A 6,000-nucleotide genomic window follows, 5' to 3' on the forward strand; every position below is an offset into this window, starting at 1 on the left:
TGATATGAAGAGTTGCATAAAGGAAGATGTCTGTGGGACATAAAAGCTCTTTTGTTCGCCCTATAAAAACATGGACAGTTCAACATATCTTTCAACACCATCTGCTGACACCTTCACCATTTATGCTTACGATGGTGGCTAAACTTCAGGTCTAGCAGCACTCTCACTTCAGTGGTCTCGACTGTCTTCCCTTGTTATAAAATCCACTGGTTTATTTAGATTACCTTGATGTTTTCTTTGACTTCATGAGGAGGTGCAGAACAGTCCACAGTAGAAAATGGGGCTCTGTTAAGTAACTAAGTATGTTCTTACAAGTTTGCTTTGTGCATAGCTAGGGTTGAAACTTCAGCTCTAATTATGTTTAAGATTTGGGTTTTGAAAATTGTGTAATATTTAATCATAAAGGGCACATAAACTATGTTGTGTAACCTTAACTCTGCCCTCCTTGGATGAGATGACTGAATGTATGAGTCACGCCATGCTCCTGCAGGTAGTGCACAGCACTGGGTTAGCAGGGGCCCTCAGCACTGGAGAACATAATCTAATGGCTTCTGAATGCTAAGAAATAAGCTGTATTTAGGTCAGGGAACTCAACAAGAGTTAACTACACTCAGCACTCCTGAACAAAAAGTCTGCTCCACAAAAACAAGTCCTCATCTATTAACTTTTACACCACTTCATCTCCTTTTTTAATTCTGAAATTATACTTGCGCTTCTCCAAAACTGTATCTGCCAAAGACCCTTCTTAGATGTTCCTGTCATTTTTTAAAGTTGACCTTCTCTGAACATCCTCAAAGACAGCATTGTTGAACTGCAGGAGCAGAGTCAAATCACACAGATCTGTATGGCAGTAGGTGTGCGAGCCCAAAGTCATTGAATGTGGCAAGTCTTACACATCTTTTACACAGCATACAGACCTGAATTCACTAAAGGACTTTGCCAATAACTGATACTTTAAGGCAGTCCAAGCTTTAGATGCTGAAAACATCCATTTTGCTCCTACCAAACTTTACGGAACCAAATTTTTTACCGGTAAAACTCATAAAACACTTGGAGTAAAACCGCTGGGCTTTTGCGGAAACAATTGCACTCTGATAGCACCTAAGCTCCATGAGATCCACAGGTTGAGCTTTCGCCTGACTGTGGAGACTAAGTGTTCTTGGAGATTGCCAAATAAGCAAGCTTTTGATATTGTCACATGTTGATGTAACACATGATAGGCAGCAATTTGAACTACACCAATCTCACCCTACTGGCACATGAATAGCACTAAGCACACAGGAAACTTGGTCTCAAACCCTGATTCTGCCTGAAAAAGAGTAAGGTTTGTTTCTTCCACCTCCCGGGAAAGAATCTCAGTCGCAAACTCTTGGTGTTTGGGAAAGATTCCCTTTCCTTTATCCAAGATGGATTACCTTACATTATCTGCTGAGGTCTGCTTCATTCAGTGTCTGAATTGTAATCACCATCTCATAACATGAACAATGCAATAACCTGTTCCAGATGGCTCCGGCCAGAAGCTCAAAAGCACAGTCCCACACATATTTTCCTTTCCTAGCCAAACATAACACAAGCGAGAATTAATAGTGAAAATTAACATAATATGTAAATGTAAAAACATCACTAGGGCTAACTAAAATGTACTGGAAAAGTAGAGTCTCTGAGATTGTGTTGATCTGCAGCTCACGCTACTGTTGTGAGGAAGGAGGAAGTCTCACAGTTCCTGTTGTGCTGCTGTCTCTTGGGGCTCAGTTGCCTCAACATGGTACAGTTACCCCCGTGTGAGATATCCGTGGAAAAAAGAGCCAGTACAGCACCCCTTCCTTCCCTCCTGCATGGGGATGTCACCCATTGGTCTGAAGCATGCGTTCCTTTGGGATGACAACATCACTGACAATATCACTCTTTCCCAAGAACAATAAGCAGAGTGCCATTGTAATGTTGTAGCAGATGTTCTCAGAGTACCCTACCAGATGGATCACGTAATTGAAAGTTTTTGTTTTACTTTATCTAACTCTACCACTTATAGATGTTACTACCTTTACAGGTCTGTGGTCATTCTCATACTGGTTTCTAACAGCACAATTTCTTTCAGGAAAAAAAGGTATCAGTGGAAACCCCAGGCATCACCGGATCCATTCTGACATACAACAACGCTAAACATGGACTAGTATCTGACTGCACTTTGTTGCTTCGAAAACATATTAATCGTCTCATTAAATGAGGAATAGTAGGATCTAGCAGGTACATACTGAAACGCAAAAAGCTTAAACTTATACCCGATGAACTGTAACTGCTGTAAGACAAAACTATTTCAGGTATATTACCTTTAGTGACATCAAGTTTGATGTTCATGATCGCCTGTTTAGCTGTAGTGTTTCCTAGGAAGCTCTAGGAAGGCTGCCTGAGGCAAAAAAGAGTAACATTCCTGGAAGAATGCTTCAGGATTGTTCAAGGTTTTTTCTCCTCCAACAAAAGTAAGGTAAGCAAGCAAACTAAAAGCTTTTTATAACTTTCACAGAAAGAAAAATACAGAATCTGTCACATTTTTGGTGCATTCAACAACTCTTAGCAGGTCCCTTCATATTACTATGAATTTGCAAGAGTATACAACATTCTTCTTCATTTTTAAATCCTTAAATGACCAGCATTTATGCTTTTAAAACTTTTTTCCTGTAAAGAGTGTATAATGAACATCATCCTGGACCTAAAGACAAAGATCTCCTCGAGAGCTCACACATCTCCCTTGAGTTGTTTTGAGCATCTGAGAACATGAGGCCTCAGCCACTGTTATTACTTTTACTTTTTTTTTCTGTTGAATCTCATCCTTGAGCATGGCTCTGGTAACTGCAATTCACATTTTGCCTGAAACTAGACAGATATTTTAGTTTGTTTGTGTTTATCTTATAAGATTAACACATACATAAGCTTGGCTGCGGTCTTTTCTCCTCTGTGTTTTTCTCAAACGATCTAGACAGTGTGGTTGAAAACAATGCTCTTTAATCTTGTGACAAGATGTTTACCAGCCCCCTTTAATAACAAGCGTAAATCCTTTATGGCCGGTTTCAGCTAAGAATGACCTTCCATAAATAAAGACCTAAAAGTCTTCATACTTCTGGACCAAGACTGAAGTCCGTTTCACTATTTGAGCAAGCCAACACTGAGTCTTTGCAAGTGCCTGGGATACATAAACCATTGGCCTCCAATTATGACCAGACAGTTAGAAGCATGTACTCAAACCTCCCTCAGAAATATTCAGGACTGATTTATTTTATGCTTAAACACCTCAAGACTGCAGTGTCTTCTGCAGTTTCTCGAGTTCTTTACTAACTTGTGCACCACACCATACACACCAGGCACATCTGGCACAACAGCATCAGGCTGCACGTTAAAGCAGCTGACTGGAGACAGTAGTTCATCCTTTCGAGTTAACCTGGTAGCGTTCTCTGTCTGCTGGCGCATGTGTGCTGGTAAAGCATCAGCTTCACCTCTGCTCCCTCCTCTCCCAGGTACATCATTTCCATCACATAGAATTTATATTTTGGGTGGGTTTTCTTTTTCTTTCTCCCCCCACCCGATTTAGTTGAGCATCTTTTCTCCTTTTTTTTTTTTTTAATTTATTTTCGTCTGCTTAAGCAATTCAGTGTTTTTATCCAGAGCAAAAGATTGCCCTCTGTAGCATCAAGCATATTCTGCATTTTCCATTAAAACACTTCAAGTTCTGAGCAAAACCCAAACAAGTCTGTGGAAATGCCATCTCTCAACAGGGATGTTTAAATGTTCACAAGTATGTGCACTATTTTTGTAAGGGTACCTGCCAGAACCCTGCTGATGAATCCAGAGTAGAAAAATATTTGACATCAACCTTCTCTTCCAGAGCTTCTCTTTTACCAAATAGTGGAAAACATTGCCTTTTCAAACATGTTTCATTCTTATAGGAGTACGTACCTGTTTTCTTTTTCCAATAAAACAATCAGGAAAGATGCCTACATTTTTGTATTTTTCCTTATCTTACAACTTCCAGGTTTATACGTTACACAAATATGAGTGGCAGAAAGTTTCTGCATGAGGAGAGCGATAATTTTGACTGGTTTGTACTTACTCAACTGCTTTCCCAACCCCCGAAAACACTTATAAACTTTTCTTCAATTTAAAACCAACTACACTTAATATACTTATTCCTACAGCAGGGATTACACCATTTCACAATTTACCTGTTTATTTTTGAGGCTTTGTAAAAGTTTTGGGGAATAAATTGGCTGTGAAACTGGGTGATAAAAATGATGTGTGTTGTCTCTGTTTTCAGACTCATTAATTCACTGCTCTGCAGCAATGAGGGCTGCAGTAAGGAAGCAATTCCGAATGCTACAGGTAGAGATTCCACTGAGCAGGGCTGTACTCCTGTTTGCTAGTTCTGTTGTACATGCGCTGCAGTGCTCACAAAGTCTTGCAGAAGGATGCAGTTCACAGCACAGATCGTTTCTCTGCTGTAATCCACCAGCCTTTTCTTCAGCTTGCGCTGGTTGTCACAGCACACGGAGCTCAGCAGAACTGGGAGTTCCCCCCGCAGAAGCTGCCTGGCTGTCCCCAAGGGCTCCAGTCCGTTTGGGTGCTGTGGGAGACCAGAACTTCAAGCAGCCATGTGAAAAGTTGATGGAACTGGACCCTTCTCCCAACAGGGGTGGTTGTACTGCTAACAGAGCCCATAGCTGGAGCCTGATAAAGCAATCAGTGCCCATTTTGTCCACTGTTGCAGAGCGAAATTCAAGAAGCTGAGGTTTTGCCAGATGAGGAGAATAGAAAGGAACAAAAACCCTGACAGATCAAATGTAAAAAACAGAAAAGCAGGCCAAGAAAGTTTGAGAAACAAATCATAAGAGGCATAAAAGCTAATAATAAATTCTTTTTCAGACACACCAAGAGCCAGAAAGCTGCCAAACAGTCTGCAAAGCCAACAGATGAACAAGGTATAAAAATAGTGCTTAAAAAAGATAAAATCACAGTAGAAAGTTAAATGATTCTTCTTCATCTGCATTTGCTAGAGAAACTTCAAGAGGTTCCCATAGTGGAATTTAAAAAAAGAAAAATGAGGTAAAATCACCACCACCACCACCAAACATCATACCTGGGAGGATCTGCCTAGCTTTGAAGTGCCACCACAAGAGGCTGTAGAATAAATCAAGAAAACGAAGAGTAACAATTCATCAGAACTCACTTGACATTTAGAAAATAAGCGTCATAACTGAACTAAATGTGAAGGTACGTAATAGCTGAATTATTTATCATAAGTGTGACCTCTCACAAAATTGCCTTCGTACTAGAAGAACAGAGTGTACCAGATAAGGTATACTACGTTTAATAGGTTTCTATATAACGCTTAATAAAACACAAACCAGTAACTCTACTGTATCAGGCAAATCAGTAGAGCAGCACAGGAGACTTAGTATTGATCTTTTAGGGATAGATTTTCTCGAAGATTATCCTTAACAACTATGTATCTCAGAAAACTAGCTCTGATCCATGGTATATGGATTTATTTTTACATTTACATTGCTACTCCATGCAACTGAAACTGACTCCAGCCAACTCCTAACTGGCACCTGTAAACAGCAAACAGGAAATTTTCCCAGCAAAAACTTGGGAATTTAGGTATAATAGTTGTCATTTCTTTCTAAGATTTCATCTACCGTCCTTGTAGCTACCCTTGTCTGCCCAGGAAAAGGACCATGGAATGGGCACTGAGGCCGAGTCCAGTGTGAATAAGACTCCCAGGGATCTTGGCACTGGAACAAGCTATTAAGAGGTCTGCTGAGATACCTTTAGAAGACGGGAGAAAGGGGGAAGAGGGAAGGACCCAAGAAGATAAGTCAAACTGCTTTTTGAAGTGGAACTTCTCAGCACCAAGCCCATCTCCTCTCCTCCTCACTCTTTTTAGTAGCGGTCATAGATGTATCAGTACCATGGGCAACTGTGGGGCTCAGTGCCAAGCACAAAGTCAGA

This window comes from Tauraco erythrolophus, chromosome 6 (genome assembly GCF_009769465.1).
Source record: "Tauraco erythrolophus isolate bTauEry1 chromosome 6, bTauEry1.pri, whole genome shotgun sequence".
Lineage (NCBI taxonomy): Eukaryota > Metazoa > Chordata > Aves > Musophagiformes > Musophagidae > Tauraco > Tauraco erythrolophus.